Source organism: Lutjanus erythropterus, chromosome 19 (genome assembly GCF_056507025.1).
Source record: "Lutjanus erythropterus isolate fLutEry1 chromosome 19, fLutEry1.hap2, whole genome shotgun sequence".
In the NCBI taxonomy this organism is placed as follows: Eukaryota; Metazoa; Chordata; class Actinopteri; order Lutjaniformes; family Lutjanidae; genus Lutjanus; species Lutjanus erythropterus.
This window is the reverse complement of record NC_139335.1, coordinates 30,196,960-30,220,014: the sequence shown is the minus strand read 5'-3', so window position 1 is coordinate 30,220,014 and position 23,055 is coordinate 30,196,960. Positions and strand designations below refer to the sequence as shown.

General features: G+C 39.7%; 1 protein-coding gene across 1 annotated transcript in view; it reads left to right on the top strand.

Annotated features, from left to right (window-relative positions):
- The first annotated feature begins 17,389 nt into the window (after positions 1-17,389).
- LOC146310086 (junction plakoglobin a-like) overlaps positions 17,390-23,055 on the top strand; it is a 146,402-nt gene continuing 140,736 nt past the window's right edge. The window contains exon 1 of the mRNA XM_084743686.1: positions 17,390-17,578. The gene's annotated coding sequence lies outside the window, so the exon portion shown is untranslated. The remainder of the gene's footprint in view (positions 17,579-23,055) is intronic.

The window sequence follows — 23,055 nt, the reverse complement described above, 5'->3', positions numbered from 1 at the left end:
ACAAAATGAGTGCAGATGAAAAAAGATGACAGATCAGCTCACCGGTGTGGCAGCCTGTTATGTTTTTTTTAAGCAGGACAACAACTGTCAGAGGGAGGCTGGTTCACAGGGAGGGAACAACCGCTGGTCCTGAGGTGGAGGAGGGGGACGTCCTGCTCCACCTACTGTCACTGCCGACCCAGCCACTGATAAACGGAAGAAAATGGACGACAAACTTCTTTTATAACATCAGCTGCTTCACAACATGTTGTCAGTTCCAGGCGACGTGATTGATAATTATTGATATCTACCGATATGAAACTTGTCTATAGTGATAGACTTTTCACCCAGGCCTACTGAGAACCCTTCTGTGGTCTAATGGTTACACTAAAACTCTTTCTGGAGGTTCTATCAGAAACCTTTCCACCTTCTAAGGGTGTCAGCAAGAACCTCCCCTTTATATGCCAAGGGTTTTATCTAGAACACAATCAGGGGAACCATTTTGTATTCAAGGGTGTTATTTAGAACCCACCAAGGGAGTTCTATTGAGAACCTTTTTATAATCCAAGGATTCTATCTAGAACACACTGACAGGTCTTTTCCACCAACAATGAATGGTCCCAGTAACGGTTCAGAAACTTGGTTCCCACTTTGGAACCAAAAATGGTCTCCATCAGCAATTCTACAAACAGTACTGACTGTTAACCTCAATACAATGGGTGACAGGGTCTTTTCTCAAACTCTGGAACTCCCTTACCCACCATATCCATACACTGGACTCCATTATAGAATTTAAATCTGCTCTTAAAGCAATAGTTCACCCAAAAATGAAAATTCACTCATTATCTACTCACCCCTGTGCTGATGTGACGATGGGTGAAGATCTCCAGTTCACAAAACACTCCTGGAGCTTCAGCAGGAAACAGCATCACAGCCAAATTCAGTACAATTGAAGTGAATGGTGACCAGTTTTAAAATGTAAAATAGGAACACAAAAAAACCCCACAAACCAATCCAAGTGTCCGTAAGCATCAACATTAAAATTTAACCCAAAAAGACACCATTTACACCATGTTTTTAGTCTAAATGTCAACTGTAGCCTCTCAGATCTGATCCTCGTGCTCACGCCTGAAGCAGGTACACAAACTCTCACCCAAGTGGCGCAACATGAGATATACGAGATCTCACGATACCTTCACACCTGTGTTTACGTGCTACCTGAAAGCAACTCAGACAACAGAGAGAGATCTGCTCAGAAATAGTGACTTGTTATGTGCTCAGTTCACTTCACAAACTTTCAACAAATAAGAATATGTCAGAGGACTTCGACATAGAAGAGGAACATCATTTCTTTGCTCAGCCACATTTGTTTGAGCCAGAATATACTGACGAGGAACTCAGACAGATGGACGAGTCAGCCGCAGTTCAAACAAACTCACACGCAGCTGCGGACTACAGAGCGAGAGCAACGGAAACCTGGTGGTATAGTTGTACAAAATCCTTTCCAGACTGGGAAAAGTCCATCTTGTGTACCTGCTTCAGGCTCCGGTCTGAGAGGCTGCATTTACATTTAGACTAAAAACATGGTGTAAATGGTGTCTTTTTGGGTCAAATTTTAATGTTGCATCTTACAGACACTTGATTACACCACACGAGCAGTATGGAGACATTTTGTGGGTTTTTTTTATGTTCTTTTTTTATATTTTAAAACTGGTCACCATTCACTTCAATTGTATTGGATTTGGCTTGTGATGCTGTTTCCTGCAGAAGCTCCAGGAGTGTTTTGTGAACTGGAGATCTTCACCCATCCTCACATCAGCACAGGGGTGAGGAGATATTGAGTGAATTTTCATTTTTGGGTGAACTATCACTTTAAAACCCATCTTATGATGTATGAACTATGCTGTTTTTGTTACCTGATGCAAGGTGACCTTGAGTGTAATGAAAGGTGCCATTAAATAAAATATATCATTATAACTATACAGGAATAGCCAGTCTTTAGCTGATGGTGTTTTTATACTTCTACTAGTTATGTGAAAAAACAAACACAAGAGAAATATATTAGGAAGATGTTAGATAGATACCCTTTCATGCACAAACTCTCTGTAATGTACAACATGACCCCTATTCATTCCATACACATGAAATAACAGCTTTTTTTTCATTTTTCCTTTCTTACTTTATGAACAATAACAGTATTTGTAGCACTACATCAAGGTCACCAACAGGGAAGAAGAAAGAAAGAAAGAAAGACAGAAAGAAACCAAACCACAGAAAATACAAGTTTCCTCAAGGGACACTTAGAGGTTTAATATAGATTGAAAAGGGGGGGAAATGAACATTTAAAGAATAAATAAAGGGAAAAAAGTGTTTTAGGTGAGCAGTGAGGGATATTTTCTCACCATGGAAACCATGTTCAAAAGACAAACACACACACACACACACACACACACAAACTTAGAGTACTTGCTCAGCCAGTAGTAATCGCAGCCAATCAGGCCGTGAGCAGCCGCAGTAGCTCATGATGAGATTGTTTCTACCCTCACCCCCGTTTCTCTCTGTCTCTCTCCCTCTCTCTCTCTTACACACACACACACACATGATTACAGCTCATGATTACACTGGATGGTCTATTACTATAATATGAGAGCGACAAGTGCTTTTTCTTCTCCTTACAACCTTTTTCTCACATGTACTTTTCAAAAAATATATGCTTTTACTTTCACACACACTCAGACTCACACACACAAACAAGCAAACACACTACAAAATGACCTGGCTTCTTGGACATTGTGTTCCTGACTTAGACACCTCTACCTCCATGTCAATAAGACATGTGGTTAAAAGGGTTGTAATGCAGGGGCTGACATCTGATTGAGAGTCCCACAGGTCCTGCAGGAGGACATTACTCTGTGTCCATCTAGCTCTGACTTCATCTGACATCTGTCCTTCCATCGGCCGCAGCTGTTTGAGCATGGGCTCATGATGTGTGCCAGTTTCCTCAATATGAAATCAGGCAGTCGGTTAAAATAGTCCCCTTCAGGGACCTGTTGATCCTGAAGGGACAGTGATTCCTCTCCTGCCTCTTCCCAAAGTCAGCTGCTCACTGGTTGGTATGACTGGGCACGGCACGTCTGCATTGCGGTTTTGATCCATCCTCATGGCTGTAGGTCCCATCAGCAGCGTTTCAGCAGCGGCGCTTTTTGCCCACCTGTTTATGTTTACTTGGTCTTTTTTGATTTCCTTGTGCTTCTACCATGGATAAGTACGTTACGTAGTTAAATAGTTTCCTTTCTGTCTGTCTTAATGATTGCGAGTCTTTTATTGTGAAAGTTGACCAGATTCCCGCTGCTTTTTTGGTGTCTTCCTGCCTGCTCGATCTGCTCTGTGATGATTGACTCGCCATCTGTCAAAAACAGACTTGGCGCGTGTTTGAAGTGGCACAGCTTGCAGCCGTAACGCGCCGCAGCCTTATCTGGTTGAATTTAGCCGTCATTCTTGCTGACACTGACAGACAGGTTGTTCCCCTGGCAATCAGTTCTCCAAGTGAGAACTTCCTCTTCTTCCCTTCACTTTACATGTGATTCAGGTTTCACTATAAATGAGTGAAAAACAGCAGTGCTACTATTTCATAGGAAAGGATTAAACTTGTGCATATATACAATCTGGACTACATTAAATATGATTTCAAGTGTAGCTTGACACTCTCAAATGCGACACTAAAGGCTTTGAAACTGAAGCTGCATCTTGAGAAAAGACATCAGACTTCTGCTGGTGAACCACTTAACTTCTTCAAAAAAAAGGAAAATGGACTACAAATATCGAGAAGGTCTATTGTTCCTTTGGTTACAAAATCTGTAACCAAATATCTGTGACATGGACTGTTTCTGATGTCTGATAATTTGGCATTTTGGAGGTCCTTTTGTGACAAATTTTCTTTGACACATCAAAGATGCATTTTTTGTTCATGTACCCAGGTGTGTGGTTGGGGGTAAACCCAATTCATCTATTTTCAGATCAGCTGTATCAATCAATGAAGGGAAAAAAAGATGGGTGAGCTAGTTTTCCTCTGTGTTAACTCTGTTTACCACCACACTCCTGCTTGTAACACATTGCTGCACAAATAAATTTACTATACAAACGCGTATGAGGATAAGATGAAATCTGTGTCCTTTTTCTGTGAACTACAAATTGAAATTAGAATCTAAAAATCTCATAACAGCATTCAGCTAGACAAAACTTACATTATTGTATAATAGAGAAAACCATCAGTCTGTCAACAAAAAAGATGGGAACACACTGATTGTATTTGTATAAATATTAGTATGTAGCAAACATTTCCAGGATCGACTGTCATTGTTAAAAAACATTTGACCAGTACGGCTCACATGGTGACAAAATGACTTTTCACTGTGGTGGCACTGGTCAATTTAATAAACCAGTTACTTGGTTTTGAAACAAGAATGAAATTTGTTGTGACGTTCCAGGAAAATTAAGACTTATCTTGAAAAATGAGTCAAAAACATTGAGAAGATCTGTAGCTGTAACCTGTAAGATGAAGACTCCTGTAACACCATCTCCTCATTTTTGATTCCCCCATAGATTATAAATATTACATTTTGAAATTACATAATTATATCATATTAATTGGACAATTCTGCCCTCATAGACTGATACAGGTGATCTGAAAATGAATGAATGAAACTCTCAGGACCACTTCAAGGAGGTGATGAACTGAGTTTACTTTGGTTTACCCTCTACTGCATCTTTTGTAACATGTACATGTACGCTGTGTGTGTGTCTGAAATTTTATGATAATTGAATGGATCAGTTTGCAGGTGATGGTTCAAAAGATGAAAGATCACCTAAAAGTTTGGAAGAATTTGACAATTTAACTGAGAACCGGCTCATCGGTTTTGATCAGACAGTGGTTACTGTGCAAAGTCTAGACAATTGTAATTCATCTTTTGCGCACATGTGGCCAAACAGCTGCAATTTGCTGAGACTTTCAAATCTGTTGTGAACAAGAAGCGAATTGTTCAGAGATTTGAACTTGTTTTGAAGAAAGTAATTCTCATTCAAGAGTTGAGCCAAAGCAAATGAGAAGAGCTGCAGTTCAGACTGTTGCCAGAGCTGCAGCTCGCCAACCGCAAGAGCTGTCAGATCCTCAGGTCCTTCTACACAAAGGTCCACAAAATGGACTGACACACTGGACCCAGGGCTTTTTGGGGCAGTAGTCTGCTTAGCCCAGTTAATAATGCAGCCTTGTGCAAGCAGCAAGATCCTATATCTTATAAATAATGAAACTAAAAACATGTATGATGCATGATAAGCAGATTTTTATCTTTTGGCAATATGTGGACTAGCAATCTGGAATGGCAGCACTCATTGTAAGTCGCTGTGGATAAAAGCATATTAATGCCTGCCATGCTAATGTAAATGTCGGTTAGATTGCAGGCTGCTACTTTCTAAAGCAGTCACTTGTCAACCTTTTAATATAATAGCAGCTTTTTTGTGGATGCTTTTATCTAAAGCCCTGTACAGTACAGTGAGTGCAGTCATGAGTGTCCACAATGGAAACCAAACCTTTAACAGCTGCTGCAGCTGTGTTTTCATCCGACCGCCGAGCCACCACTAACCCTTGGGAAAAGAAATGATTCATTATAGTTAGTGTATAACAATGAAGACCCCTTGTCGCTCGCAGCCCTGAAAAATCCCTAAAAACGAACTGTTGTTGATCTCAAATGAAGACAGATTCAGCAACTGCATGGCTTATTTCTCACCTCAAATGTTTTTAGAAACACATTTTGGTGTTTGTAATATGTTAGAAGATGTATAACGACCTGCCGTGTTGGTCAGGATTTAAATCTGGAAGCAAACAGCCCATGAGTGAAAAAATCAGGTCCAGCCAGGAGGTGTTTGTGCTGTTGCAGGAGAAGAAGAATGTCCTTTATTAGTCCGTCTTGGGGGGAAATTAATTTTTTCACTCCATTATTAATTACTTTACACTACATTGTTAGTTTTTCTGACACGTAGGCTTGTATATACACATGCAATTTGTGGAAGAGGTTGTAGAGTGATAGATGCTGACCAGAAACACACAATCCAAGCAGTTGGGGGTTTGGTGCTTTGGTCAAGGGCACCTTGACAGTGCTCAGTGCTCCTTTCCAGCTGCCAGTCCGCTACTTTGTGTACTTTTTGGTCCGAGCTGGACTTGAACCCAAGCCAGCAGTAAATTTACTGATAAACTGTGGTCTTATTTGCAGCAGCACTGAAAGTCAATCAGAGTTGTGGTTGCTAAGAGAAATTCAAATAGCATGTAGTACAGTAGTATATAGTAATAATTACCTTTTTGACCGAGGTGGTTCCAGGGCAGATAGCCAACGAACCGGCTCATGGTCTTAAAAACCAGCTCCAGAGTGGCACCAAGTTTCTGCTGGGCCATGAGTAAGAACCGCCATGCCTGGAGCTGGGGGCGGGATTATCATGAGCAACCAAAAGGAAATGTCAGGCTAAAATCTGTTAATACGTCACTGTATTAACTTTTAATGTTTTTTTTTCAGGCAAAAGAGTAACCATCAGTCCCCAGATGTGGTCATTTTATCCAGATAACATCTGTTTGGACAGTTTGCTGTGACATGTTCTGCAGGGCTGTAGGCTGGTAGATCATGTGAGCCGCATCGTTTGAGGAAGTACTCAGGTCCTTGATTTAAAGGGATTATTAACCCAAAAAGGAAAATTCAGTCATTATCTACTCATCCTCACACTGACTGAAGGTCGGGTTTATTTTGTCAGTCCACAAAACACTGCTGGTTTTTCGACAGCATTGCAGAATCTCCCAAACAATGGAAGTGAATGGTGGCCAGTTTTCAAACATAAAAAACAAGTGGAAAAAAAAAACATAAAATGCCTCTGTACTGCTTGTCTGGCATAATCAGGTTAAAACATGGTGTAAATAGCATTGTTTTAGTCACCTCAGCATGTTGGGGTGTTAGGAGACTTGGATTAAACCAGACGAGCAGTATGGAGGCATTTTATTCTGTTGTTTTTTTACTTTTGAGAATGAAAACTCTGAACTGGGAACAAGCACTAGATTCTTGTTGGATGAAAAAAAAAAAAGGCTATGAGTCACACTAAATGCTGCACTGCAGCATGACTTAACATGTGGTTCATGCATTACCTTGGATTTATCAGTTAACAGTTATTTACCACAATTTACACCTATTTTAGAAAACAGAAACAGAAAGCAAACTTGAACAGCAGTATGATGATTATTGAAGTGCCCCCAGCAACTACACAGGTGGTTCAGGCATCTGATCAGGAACCTGCTGGACGCCTTCTTTTTCTTTCTGGGCACATTCAACCAGTAGGAGACACCTGAGGCCAGAACATCAGAACAAGCTGAAGAGGTTACAGGCTCTGTTATCTGGCTCAGGAATGCCTCAGGAAATCCCAAGAGGAGCTGGAAAATACTGCTGGGGTTGAGGAACATCTGGACAAGTCATGGAACGTAACTGGACTCAAGCGTAAAAATTCTGTTTTATCCAACTTTATACTTATCTTACACTACATCTCAGGGGCAAGTATTGTACTTTTTACTCCACTACATTTGACTGAGAGCTTTAGGTGCTAGTTACCTTTCATATTATGATTGTTCGTGCCCTTGCCTTCCAGTGAAAGTCACAGATCTGCAGATGTGTTGATTTGTGATAAACTAAATGAGTCAGTGTTCCTTTATGTGTTGAGAAAATTTCCTCCTTCTGCTAATAAACTCTTCAAAATCACCTTTGCATGACTTTTTCAGACATGGCAACATGCTCTCCTGACAGTGATCTGTAGCAGACTCAGTAAATCTCCCCCTCAGTCTTTCGTCCTAGAAGCTCAGAGGAGTTTTTATTTCAGGTGGCAAAGAAAAATAAACAGCGGCTGAATTTTATCCTTGTTTTTGTTTTTTTACAGTCATCTCACATTACATAGAGAATCAAGGAAATTCACTAGTATTGGTATTTCTGGTATTGTGACATCCCTCGTCAGAAGGATTCTGAAATAGTGTTGATGTATGTTTGAGTGTTTCATTTTATTAGCTGTGAATCCGCAGCCTTACCACTGCAGAGACACGTCATCTGAAGTGGCTGCTACCTTTTCATATCGTATTTTTCTGCCTCCAAGTCCTTTTTTTTTTTAATCATTTGATCATTCAGGAGGATGTAGCTGTGGGCTGGAGAACTGTACTGCATTACACGCAGATGAGTGTCTGTTATTTAGCCTGGCCTCACTGACAGAAATGGGATGGATAAAATAACAGAAACACCTGTCTGTATAACGTGACACAATTCAACAGCAGCACAGTCTGTGGCTGTGGCCATTTCAACTGAAATAATGGGAATTATTCCACATCATCAGTCAAATCTGAGTGACAAAACAACAAACTAAGGTGTGTTATCTATTTGCTTATCTCTGCATCTGTGTCAGTATGTTTGTTTTGAATAATTTGAGCGTATGCAGATGTAATACTTTTAACACTGACTAGATTTGAAAGGCATTTAAAGGATGTAGGCATCATCTGGACGTCCTATGAGGTCTCACAGTCTGAGAATGATCAACATCCAAGAAGACTGTAGAACTATTTCTCACTGTAAACACTATCAAAGGCTGTGAGAATCTGAACTTATGATGAGACGGCTGAATGAAACCTTCACGGTCCTTGAGCTACTGCCTGATTAAAATTCTGTTTTAACACTGTTCTGACAAAAATGGAACTGTGTTTAAAAAAAAAACTCACAAAGCTTGTGTTGGTGGACTTCAGGTAGCAGCTAGATGATGAAACATGATATAAATATTTGATTTTGAGAGATAAATACATGTTTTGCCTGCATAGAAATGTATAAAAGTCAGGATTTGACACATATGTAAAGTTAGTAAATTCTTAACACATGGAAAGCATAAGCATTTTTATCCCCTCTGTCAACGATTGCAATGTAAATTGTAGATTAATAAATCAAATATACCAGGACTTTGGCTTGGTTGGTATCAGTTTTATCATACCTTCATACCTTCCTGACATTTTACTGAAGTATATGTTGTTCAGTCCCTCTAGGATTCACTCACAGGCTTCTGGGGGGATTGTTGCAGCTTTTCACAGCAGCTTTTCTTTTTTTGTTGTCAATTATTTTATTAATATAAAATGGAAAACAAATAAACAAAAACAAATACAAACTTTTTACCCAATCCCCACCTCTGGCAGCAACCCCATCCCCTTACAATACCTCAGCAGATTGAATTTGAGAAGAAAATAATTCACGGAGGAAAAAAAAAAAAAAAAGATCAAATGAATGAATGAATGCCATGGCAGAAGTTACACAACAATAATCATTTGTGATCTATGAATCCAAAAGCTCTTTCAGTTAGTCAGTAAAAGAGATCAAGGCACTGATGATTGATTATTTAGCATTATGCATTTTTGCTATCGCCAGTGATTCTGGGACAGAGAATGAGGAGCAGCTTTTCTAAAAAAAAAAAAAAACAAAAGCAAAAAAACTGCAATGCATGGTGCGATGTTTTTCACAAAAAAAAAAAGAAATTGCAAAAACGCTTGCATTTTAAAAAAAATACATTTGATCTTATTTTTGTATAATTCCATAAAAATCAATAACTTTTTCTTGGTGTTCTATCAAAAATTACTCAAAAGGCTCAAAATAAACACAAAATATGTTTTAATGTAAATGAAGACGTTCATGTGGGGAGTGTTCCACAGAGAAGATAAATCTTTTTGGAGCTCATAACAAGCACAAAATGTAAAAAAATATGTATGTGCACAGGTCATTGATAAATATCAGAAACAATAATAAACCTCTTCAGTACATGTGACAAAATAAAAAAAATAAAAATACAACAAAATGGTAAATAATAAAACACTGCATGAAGTGTGGGGGTCTGCTATGATTGCTGGAACTCGGGAGAAGCTACAATCATTGGTCAAATTTACAGAAAAGTTGCAGTGATTGGACAAAATTGTAAGGTTGTGCAGAATTCACAGGGATTGGCTGAGTTTGCGTTAACTGTCGGGCTCGCAACATCGCTACTGTACTGTAGCGCCCAAGGTGATCGTCATAGTGATGCTATCCTCACAGCTGGGAAACAACACACACAAACTCAAAGTGTACTTTTAAATCATGCACGGTCATTTTCCACAAAAATACATTGCACATATAGAAGGAAAGTTTTCTCATTTTAATGCCAGTACTCGTGATCAGGGCTGGGACTAACATTTTTACTACTGATTACTCTGGTGAGTATTTTCTCCTATTAATCCATTAATTGTTTGGGCTATAAAATGTTAGGAAATAAAAATGTTATCATTTCACTTTTTGAAGGCCCAAAGTCATAGATTTGTTTGACCAACAATTCAATTTGCTATCAGTTAAGGCAAAGAAATCTCACAATTAATAAACTTGAAATAGAAAATGTTCAGCATTGTTGCCTAAAAAATGAAAATGAACATAAGCATTAGTGTCCTGGAAACCCTTTGAAGAAAACCTCCACACAGATCAGAGGACCTGTTCTATTCTAATATTCAATCTAAACTCTGGACCAGTCACATCTTTTCTACTATCTACATGATGCACTGCAGAAACAGACAAAAAACAACTTTCATATCTCATCTCAATAGTCCAATTTTTAATAACTGTTTATTACTTTCTGGTGTAATGTAATGTATGTATGTTAGTATTATATTTAAGTGAAGAAAACTGAAAATATATTTCACTTAGATAAATTGTTACTGCTACTTAAATATTATTAGGTAGTAACTTTTATAAATACATTTTAAAATTGTCTTACATTTTTTCATAGTATCTAACAATAACTGTATGCAACAATAATATATTGACTAATAACTGTACGCAACATTCAACACACACACAACACACATAAATGCAGTATAATACTGGTGCAGTATCTTAGAAATATTCACCTGTTCACTGTGCAATATTTCACACATTTTCTACCTCCCACTAGTTCTGTATTTGTCTTTTTATACAGAGTATTTTTATTGTATTGTTGTATATTCATTTTTATAAATGCACATTTGTTCTAATACTGTATATTGTTATTACTTAACTTACTTTATTTTTGTTGCTTAAGTTTTTTTTTTCTTTTAATGGAGCTTTCCAACAAAGGTTTTTCACACGACTGTGCTTGTATAACTGGTGTGACAATAAACACTCTCCTTTGCTTGGCTGTGCTATTTTAGTGAGAGAGGACTGCGGGAGAGACAACGTGTTATTAAAAACTTTGATTTTTCACTAAAATAAATGCTGGTTGGTGGATCAGATCAGATACATGCTGAAATAAACACTGATTCACTGTCTGCCGTGTGTGTGATGCTATTTTTCTGGCTGTGTTCTTATTATTCTTGTTATTTTTATTATTATCATTGATCAAAACTGTCTCGATGTTTAAAAATGGCCAAGTTGTATGATCAAAAACTCTAATAGTGGGGGTGCAGCTGCTTCATTACTCAGGCACTTATGTGTGTTAATAGTTTTATTATCTCTTAGTATCTTTATGTCAAAAACTTGTTGGTATTCACATACAGTATCAACACCTTTAGTATTGTAATGTCATGTTTACTTGTCATAAATAAACAGACTTCTGCAGCCAGAAGCAAACACTGCTCAAACACTTGGATTGATTAATTGATTCACAAATGTGTTTGTCCAGCTTCTCCAAAGGTTTTGCTGCTTTTATCTGTTTTGTATCATTTTAAAGGGTTCAGCCCAAACTCAGAGATACATATTTTTCCTCTTACCTGCCATGTTATTTATTCATCTAGACAGTGAAATGGTCATTAGTATTCCCACCTGTAAATACAGCATCCCATAATGCCATTAATAATGTGCAGCAGAGTGCAGCATACTTATTTCTTTCACCTTGTTCTGTACGTCTCATTCCTAACTCACACTGTACTTTTCTTCTCCTGTTATTTGTTCCCTGTATTCTTATTTGTACATAATTCTTGTACCTCACTTTAACTTTCTAACCTTTTAAATTAGTCTCTTTAAACTTTTCATCTTTCCTCTCGTCCATGAGTACATGCATGCTTCTTTATGCACAGTGATACAGTGTAGTTCAGTAGAAAGAAAGTAGTTCCCACATGAAACCGCTCACAAGAAGGTCTGTAGATCATCTCGAGTAAGCGGGTCATAATTCCTGGAAAGAGAAATTGCTGTTGAGTTTTTCAAATGTAAGTACAAGCCGAGTGTCATCTAGTCCCATTGTAGTGGAGAGAAGGCAGACATCTCTATGACTGGTATCTCCAAAACTCTATAACTCACACCAAAACTATCTAGATGGATAAATAGCACTTCAGGCTGATTTTGAGGTGAACTGTCCCTATAAATTTGACATCTTCTGGGCTTTGTACTGTTTATTAGACTAATAACTAATTAAAAAGCAAACATGAGACTGAAGATAATGATGTGCTGCTGCTGTAGATGAAATCAGTGAAGTGTTCAGAGGTCAGATGCTCTGCACTGCCACGTCAGAGCTCCTCTGTCTCACAGTATATTAGTGTAAAAGCTTTCCTCATGATAGTGCTCTATGCTCTATGTCTGTTATGTTAATCTCTTATTAATCTAATATCAAATTAATCTGTATCTATTTTGATAATGGATTAATCATTTTGAGTCATGTTTTCAGCTAAAAAAAAAGTCCAAACTCAGCTTCTTAAATGTGAATCTTTTCTGGTTTCTTTTCTCTTCTCTCAATATTTTTGAGCTGCGGACAAAACTAGGCATTAAAGGACGTCATCTTGGACTCTGGGAAACACTGATCAACATTTTCCACCACTTTCTGACATATTATGGACCAAATAACTAATCAATAAATGGAGAAAATGTTCAACAGATTAATCGATAATAAAAAATAATTGTAACAGGAAAGACATGAAATATAGATCTGTGTGCTCCATGTGTTTGGACCTATTTTTCAAGTGATAAGATTGTGACAGGATGAATTGATCGATAAATTGTTAGTGAACGGAGTTATTTTTTTAATCAACATTATCTGATTTCAGCCTCACCTCCTTTCAGACAGTAAACTGAATATTTCTGGTTGTGGACAAAACAAGACATCTTGAACTTTGATCAACATTTTTCATTTTTTTCTGACACTTCATGGATAAAACATCTAAACCATTAATTGAGAAAATAATCAACCGATTGTCAGTTGCAGCCCTAAAAACGTTATTGAGCTGACCCAAAAGTTACTTAAAGTAATCAAGTTACATTACTTGAATATTGTGATACTTGGATTATGTTATGCTACACTTTTTAACAAGTAATCAAAATACAATTTTAAAGTAATCCTCCCAACATTGGACCTGTCACTGTACTGGACTTCATCTCACTCTTTCATCTCCTCCTACCACACAAAATAAAACACTGCTGAAACAGTTGTGTTGTTAGTTTGAGTGTGTTCTTTGTGTGCAGTGTTTTCTCATGTGTTTCCACTGGAGTCAGTCCTCTCTTCACTCTCTGTTCTTGTGTAACAGCTCGTGGCTCCACATTCTTCCGCTTGCACAACTGGAAATGATGGCGCAGCCTCGCCTCTGCTCGCTGCGAGAACATTAAATTAATAGCAGATAGTCACGGAGACTTTGCACATCCTTTTCAATCACTTGGCAATAATTGCGGCAGCGTTTCTGCTCCGCTCGTCTCTGCTCTCTAACCGCGGGGCGGAGCCTGCGCGCTGCCGCCGCCACGGATGCTCTATGTATGACAGGAGGGCTCACTCTGTGAGGTGAAGTGATGCTGCGCTGCTTAGACTGTACGGAACTGATGGGACGAGGCCACTTTAGAGAGACAGAAATATTATAATCAGTACATACATTTGGACACTTGCCAATACTGAGTGCCAATACGAGTACTTAATAATGCCATTACAGTTCTTATAATAACTTTAAAATCTTATTATTTTCATCAGATGTTCCTCAGTTTCTAAACGTGACAAATGATTGTTGCTGTTTCCTGCTGTTAGTGTAACCATAGTTACTATACACATTACATTTTTGGGTTATTTGTAATAAGTTACTTTACTACTTTTGTGTTCTTTATTTAGCTGTGCGGTTTACTGTACACATGATATATAGCAGTATAATAATTACACAACATTATTATTAACTTGCAGAATTAAGTGCACTGTAATATAATTATTTCATTGTCATTTGCAGCACTTTAACTAGTATTTTAATGACACATTTACATGTGTGGTATTTAAGTTTCTTCTTCATGTCCCTCTTGTCTAAGAGCTAATTAGTTCCTACCTGTCATTGTTTAGGGGGGACAGGTATGAGTGTTGTGACATGTGTACAACAGTTTTGTTGATCCTGCCGTGAACCTCAAAGAGTGAAGTTGCGTGTTTTGTGCTGTCAGGTTGTTTTGGTGAAGAATAAGTACACAAAGAAAAGTTGTAGTGGCTTATTACGAAGAATGGGGCGGCGGTGTTTTTTCTTCGGCTTCGGATTAATTTGCCGAGACATCAACTAGTTTACACCCACCAGGACTTATTGGACAGCAGCTGGCTGTGGTCTACAGGTGCACTCTGCAAGCTTGATTCAGTTTTACATGGACTTACATGGAATTTTACGGACAGTTTCCAGAGTCGCTGCGGTCATTAGGTGCGTTCGAGATGATCCAGGCCTGCGCAGAATCGATCAGCGGTGATCGCCGCACAATGCATGCTGGTTAGATTTGTGTCCGACTTGATCCCGACTTGCTCTGACGTCATGCATACATGGGCAACGATAACCTCACAAGATCGAGGCGGCCGCAGTTTTTAGAGCCAGGCGCCACAGCTGCTCTCCACCAACTGCAAACGCCTGGCTGTCACCTGATCGACAAGCTGACAGGCTCTGATTGGCTCTTAATTTTGACAACAAACACCACGTGTAGTATAAAATACAAATTTTCTGTGTAATTGTAATATTTAATGCTGGACATATCAGTCTTCTGTTGTGCAATGAAGTTTTAATCTGTCAACAAGCAGATATTTTGTGTCTGATAATAATAAAGGTTATATATATATATATGACTTATCAAAAGAACAGTTTAGTGCTTTACAAGGCAGATAAGAGAACAGATGTTACAAGCGTCAAAAGGAGGATCTCTTCTATTTTAACTTCAATCAGCGATCAAGAACGCAGACAGGCAGGTCTACAGGTAACCTACAGGTGATCTAACAGGATGTTCGTGTCTCTTCCTCTACTCTCTCGTAAGTCTGTTGAAAACTGTCCAACTTAATTGCAGCTTCTTGTCTCCACCTCCTGCTGCGGCCGCCTCATCTCGTCTACTCTCCAGGCGAGGCGCAGTTCATCTCGAACGCACCTATTAATGGATGATGTTGAGGACAACGAGACTCTCGCTGATGAAGACAGCGTGACCAAGAAAAGAGGGTAAACATCAGCAAACTATTTGAACTCTGCATCATGTTGGTTCTTTGGATGTTTCCTTATGTTGAGCGGCTGTTTTTCATGATGTGGTTTCGTGGTGGTTTTATGAGTATGAGAACATGAGGACAGTATCAGACCGATACCAGATGCTGGTATTGGTATCAATGCATCATTACCTCGAAGCCTGTGGATAAATATGTATTTTTTATTTTGGGGTGAGCTGTCCCTTTAATACTTAAAGGCATAGTTCACCCAAAAATAACAATTCAGTCATTATCTGTAGAGTCTTTCAATAAAAAACTCAAACATTACATTTAAAGCCACTGAGGGGTGGATGGGGAGAACTTGTTCGGACACATGTTCTTGGCAACAACAATAAACCAATGTCCAATAGGCCAGTATCTTTGGGCGCGGTGACCCATTTATTCTCACACGTGTTCACCTTCACACAGGTAAATCATTGTACGTCGATTATTCTTCTCAAACAGCTTTCCATCACAGGCAAGTATCCATTTAACAGTTTCATTTCCAACACATTGTCCCAAAAACTTCCATGCCGCCACACACGGTCGAAAAACTGTTTGCTTGCCCTTATCCACACACCTGCAACAAAAAATATTACTGTGGCTCCAACATTATTTACTCCCCTTCATGCTGATTGAAGGTTGTGTTTAGTTTTTCAGTCCACAAAACACCGCTGGAGTTTCACAGGGAAACTGTGTTGCAGAATCTCCCAAACAATGGAAGTGAATGATGACCAGTTTTCAAACAGAAAAAACAACTGGAAAAAAACATAAAATGCCTCCATGCTGTGGCTCTGGTGTAATCCAAGTCTCCTAAAGCCCCAACTTGTGTGCACACACTTTGACTCCACACACACACACAGTTCAGACAGTGTGCACACACATCTGAACGTGGCTCCTTTCTGCAACAGTGTTTTGTGGACAGAAAAACTAAACCTGACCTTCAGTCGGCATGAGGGTGAGCAGATAATCAGTTGCTCCAGGAAGCTGTGATGTTGCAATAACAACAATTAATGCAAATTCAATCAATCCCTGTGAATTCTTGAAATTTTGACCAAACTCTGCTCGTTTCAAGCAAATTTGACAAATCACTGTAGTTGTCCCCTGCACAAACATTGTACATGTCAAGGAACTAATTCAGTGTTGTTTTTGTTGTTGTTTTTTTTGTTTTGTTTTTCTAATTCAGTTTTTTGCATTTCTGTATGCATTTTCATTTGGTCATGGGAACCTAAAACAACACATTTATCATTATAAAAGACATTTATCAATGCTCTATGTACTTTTATTTTTTATAATTTTGTGCTGTCTGACCTCCAAAAAGATTTTTTCTCCTTTGTGAAATACCCCTGAGGTGAACTTCTTCATTTACAAATAAAGCAGACTTTTATAATTTTTGTAATTCTTAATGATTTTGGTAAGGTTAGTCAGAACACTCAGAAGTGCGGTTTTGTTCTGTTAAGAAATTACAAAATAATAGCAACTTTCTTTTTGCAATGACTCTTGGTCCTGCAATTTTCGTGACAAAAATGCCTAAAAGCATCGCAACGTGCATCCCAATTTGTCTAGAAAAGCTGCTGGGAATTTTAGGCTGCAACAATCCAAAAAAAGGCCTGCGAAATCCTGGAGGGATTTGATAATGACTGAATTTTCATTTTTGGTGCGAACTATACCTTTAAAATCTTTAAAAAAAAAAACAATGAAAGTAATTTTTCCCTTTGGAAATTATCAGCTGACCAGGTGCTGTTTTACCACAATGCAATTCACCGCAGCTCTGAGCACGTATGAGTATGAAGCGTGAAAGTGACGCCCCCGTCTCTCCATCAGAGTGAGACCTCTTCACTCTCTCCTCCTCTCTTGTCTGTGACGCTGTAGCAGCCGAGAGCCGCCGCTGCTGCTGCTGCTGCCTGCCGGTCCGTTCCCTCCCCACTCCGCCCGGCTGGCTGCCTGCGTGCTGCTGCTGCTGCTGCTGCTGCACACCGCGTTTAACGGCACAGAGAGGGCGATAACACAGAGACCACCTGCACCTGAGCTGCACGCACTGTGGATTTAAAGGCGCGGAGAGAAGGAAAAGTTGAAGGCATCAGTGCTGCGACAGGGAGACTGCTGCTGCTGCTGTCCAGTTCACAAGGTAACCAAACCCCAGATGAGCTGACAGGTCTGCCTTTTTTTTTTAAACCTATGGTAACCATATAAAAGAGGTGTGCTGAGGAGTGACCTCCAGCCGGTGGTCATCATCAGCATCAGCAGCATCATTAGACACAGTGAGTGAAGTCAGCCTCCCTCCTCTGTGCTCCTCAAACTTCAATCAGTCTCATGATCTGTCTGCGCACGCAGGGTGAGGGCTCCAGCTTTTTTACATTTACACCTTCAGATCCCTCAGAAACGCGCACATCTGGGATGAGTGGGCTAAATAATGCGGGTTTCACCTTTAACTGCCTCCCTGAAGGGAACAGAGTGTATGTTTCAGGATGCTGTTTGTTGCCATAGGTGCTCTAATGCTGTCTGGATTCATGGGATAAATGTGGATAATGAGATCTTGCAGGACTTTGATGTATATGTATGTATATATGTGTGTGTGTTTGTTTGTGTGTGTGTGAGCGAAGGAGAGCGAGAGAGAGAGAAAGATAAAGAGAGGGAGAATGAATGTCATGCAGAGACACGAGGCGACATGGAGAGCCACGCCGGAGGGACTTTAACCCACAAACCGCACTGTTTCCCAATGGTTTCATTCCAACCACACACACACACACACACACACACACACACACACACACACACACACACACTTTGCCTCTCACAGTTCAGTTCAGTGAGCTTTACTGCCTTAAAAACAAATCTACCATGTAAAATATCAACATTTTCCTGCAAAAAATGCTCCCTTCTCTTACACTCTTTGCGTGTGTGTGTGTGCGTGTGTGTTCCTGGGCAGCAGAAGCATCTCATTCCCAACAGATGTTGAGGGGTGAAGCTGTGAAATGCATCTGGAGTGAGAGAGAGAGAGAGAGAGAGGGAGAGAAAGAGCCCTTTAGGACAGATGTAATTGTCACCAGTAGTATTTAACTCTGTCTGTCACACACACACGAACACACAGACACACACGCTCACACTGTCTCCTTGTTTCTGCTGTTGACTCCACATTCTTTGGCTGTGACAGGCGGGTGTAGCAGCCAGAGAGCGAGCCAAGTGTGTGTGTGTGTGTGTCAGTGTGAGCATCAGTGCATGTGATTGGGTGGCTGCACTCTCTGCTCTCAAAATTTAACTCTGTGTGTGTGTCTGTGTGTGCGTTTAAACATATGTGTGTACCTGTGTGTGTGTGTGTGAACTGTCAACTGACCAATGGGGAGCCTGACCAGCTCACCTGTATCAGACCTCATTAATATGTAAACCCTTTCATCTATTTTTATTACTCTTCAATAATTCAGAACCGGTCTCAGCAGTCGTCACCTGTTCGTCCGCTCGCTACGGGTTCTCCCGCAGGTTTCGGTCGTGCTCTGTCGTGTGTGTGTGTGTATGTGTGTGTGAGAGAGAGAGAGAGAGAGAGAGAGTAGATTTATCACCTTTCTAAGCATTTCATCAGGTGAAGCCTGTTTTCCCTCGGAGGGAACTCCAGCCTTCAGGCTCTGTTTGAAAATGCTGAAGTGATAAAGATTCATTGCTGATGTGAATTTAACGGTGCCACAGCACACATCCAATTCATCTTATAGACCACTGACAGCATAATACTGCAGAGACTCTAATATATTCTCCATTATTTCCTTCTATTTGTGAGGGCATTGAGTTCATAAAATGAGGCGTCTCCTTACATATCGCTGTATTTAATTTAAATAACACCATGTCAGGTATGCTGGTGGATGTACATGTAAAGACGGGCTTTAATGTCCTGATGTAGGATTTCATGTCAGTGTTTATTTTATGTATGTATGTATTAGAAGTTCTACTTTATTAGATAATGACATCAGGGCTGTGATGATAACTGCATTAGTGTGGACATGTGATGCCTACTGCGGGGTTAAGCTCATTACCATCATCACCGCAAAATTGATTATTTTCAGTCTCATGTTGAGATCAGTGCATTAATCTGTTAATACATCTATGGATCAGTGCTGCCACACACAAGTCAGGAACTCAACTCAACCCAAGGCATCTTGGGATTGGAAAAATAACTACAGAGGACGCTGGGTGTTGCATTTAGAAGACAGACAAGAAGACACAGCATTTCAAGGCTGATTGCAAGGATTCTGAAAGTGATACGATTGCACAAGAACTGAAGTTGTAAAGGTGCAGTGCTAGCCTTAGCGTTAGCTTAATGTTAGCCTTTCCTGCTTAGCTTACTTCATGGCATACCCTGTCACTGTTTCAGCCATTGGGAGACAACAGATGAGACTTTTCTTGGCGTTGAGAAGCTGCAGCATTTATTACCTGACACACTGTAACCTGAACTGTACATTTACTGCCAGACTGACAAGTTTGTGTTAAGTTTAAGTTCCTGCTCTGCTCTGAGCAGCACCTTCACTCACCTGCTGCACACAGCAGGTGCACACAGCACACACTAACATACTGCCCATTTCCTTAAAGGAACAATGCTATGCTAATGACAGCATGCTTCAATAAAGACTAATAAAACACCATTACTAAAGAAGTCGCGTTAAACCGTCAACCTGCGGTGATATGTTGCTTTGTCACCATGGAAAGAAAAAATCCATACTGTCACAGCCCTGTAACACTTTATATTAAAGCAATAAACTCCAACAGTACATAAACTACAGAATACATAAAAGCTAAAGGGTACACTGTTTTCATGGCCTGAAAGCTACATCCCCTGCAGCAGCAGCAGCTAACGTTAGCATCTGACTAGTGTAACTTAACCCTCCATGTACAGCCAAACTTTAAGTGAGGCATCGACAGCTTTATCAACATTTTTAGGTGATTAATCAGCTTGTTGGATAAGTTGTTGTTGGAGATGACTGGCTGTTTTATTTCTTTTTTGTAGCATAAGCCAACGCTCAGCCACTGGCTGCGTCTGAAACCAGTGTGAGGTTTATTAGCATTTATTAGTCCAAAACCTTAGTATGAGAATACTTTTTCATGCATTACATTATCAACGGGGATTTATTACAATATGCATGCAAAGCACTGATAAAAGCGACAGCAGGAAGGATATTGCGTGTTTCCTCCATGACACAACCAACCACGTTTCCCTGGTGACAGACTGACAGGCTGCAGGTTGAAATTGTTTTTAGAGGGGAGAGGAATGGAATAAATAACAGTGTTGAAATTTAGAAGTTTAGACTCAAAGAAATGACATTTTTGATAAGACAAAGCGAGGCAAGTACTGAAAAAAGATGCGGTTGGGTTCTCAGGTACTAGTATTGAAACCAAATAGGTTCAAATGTGAATGGTACCCAACCCTAATAGTTTTCTGTGGGAACACTGTGAACTCTTGCCAATGGATGCAACTTCTCTCGTAACATTTTCTAATACGATGGCACGTTGGTTAATGCTGGAATCAGGTTCTCTTCTTTAGTTTCACTTCACAGGCAGAGCTGCTGTCACTGCAACAGAATCACTAATCACACAAATCAAAAGTACCTCTGACATCTGTTGACCGTGATGAGTTCAGCAGCTGCGCCCGCTGGACCTTCCTCAGGCGCTGAGCTCGACGTAGAATGAACAGACTTCCACTGTCTGCTGGATCGTGTTGTACATACAGTGTACAATATCTCCGGCTTCCTTGATGTATTCGTGCGTTAGCTGTAGCTCTCTTCATACGGGAAGTTCACTGAAGGTCTGTTTGCAGCAACACAGAATACTCGACCAACAACATCCTCCTATTAAGTTGTCTAACATAACTATTATTCATCCAGACAAGCTGTCTAAGAACACCTTCTTATTTATTTATTATTTCCTGTTTGCAGCAACCGCCGTGGGGAGCGGCTGTCGGGGGACAGGGAGAGGTTCCACACACACAAACACACCAACACACACACACACACACACCCAGGATGATTTGACAGGTGAAGAACAGTACATTTTCCGCACTGGTGATGCTGCAGCTATGGGGCTGTTTGCAGCAAACCTTTCAGAAACATCAGAGGTTACAAAACAAGTTCTGATGTGGTTGCATAAATTACAGGCTGTGTTTTTTTTTTTTTTTGTTTAGGCAAAGTATTAAGAAAACAACAATTTTCAGGATGCGTTCTCATGCATATTTATCAAAGCTCGGCCTTGTGACCACTGTGATATTTTTTAACCTCACTTCACATACTGCTGGATACTAAATGGTTCCAGCTGAATACGGCAGTGGATGAATACTTCCATCACTGAACTAACACATACTGACACTTGTAATTCTACTAATAATGCTGCCTCTCATACCGCCACTTCAGCTACTGTGCTGCTCTGATAGCTGCTGCTGCAGCCAACAATCCTGCTTCTGCTACTGTGACAATTACACTGTGACAACATACCACCAGACCGGCACGTTCGGGTACTTCGCCAAAACACCAGGCCGCTAGGAGACCAGGGATCCCGTAGAAAACAACCTGTTTTTGAATTATAGTTTTTGACAAGTTTCTATGACTTCATCTCGAGTCAAACAAACATGTTTTATTGACATGCCTAAGAATTATTCAGTGACCTTGACTCAACCTGAGTGTTTGTGATATCTTAATAAATTAAGTTTAATCAGTCAGACATCATTATCCTTCAGTCTTCTCCCCTCTTAAGTGTATCAGTGAGCCAACACAGTGAACGGAGACGGCTAATATAGAATTACAAGGTATCATTAGATTAATTTAGTCTGTAACATTGAATTAACAGACAACATGTGTAAAAAATGTGTAAAAATGATTTGTCTCTCGCTGTAACTACTACTTACTATTAATACGCTGATGACAGTTCATGATTTTTCCAAAGTTATCTCTTCAATATGTAAAATGTCAGCTGAAGAAGGGTGTGTGTGTGAGTGTGTGCTACAGGTGCTGGTCAGAAGAAGAAAAACAAACCAGGAATTAAGTAATTAAGTAGGGCTTAACGATGTTGAAGAAATATCTAATTGCATTTACTGTATTTTGACTGATATTGCATTTGCAACATGATTTGCAACATTAGAGGAAAGGATTATTTTGATGTCATTTCATTTTCATTGAAAAATATGTTTGTGATAATGTTTTCTGAAGTTTAGATGTGTTCCTGTGCAGAACCACAGTATTGGATTTAAAATGGTGTTTTGACACCTTTAACAAATATTCCACATCCTGCAATTTGAAAATTGCAGTAGACCATATTGTGATTTTGATAAAGTTTCGATTAGTTGTTCAGCCCTATAATTAAGTGATATATTGAAGGTGCATTAGATTCCAAAACACTGCACAGCTGTTTATAACAGACAGAGACAGGATTTACCAGCTCTGGAAATTTATCGCTGGGACTCTTTGAAGTCATTGTGAAGTAAATTGAAGGATTATGCTTACGCAGTTCATGGCACAAAGCAAAGCAAAGGAATGTGTGCTTGCATGCATTTAATTTGCCAGAGAACAGAGTGCACTGTCAGATGATGTGGCATTGTGGTGTGGCAAAGCCAGACTCAACTCTTTTGCCAGATGG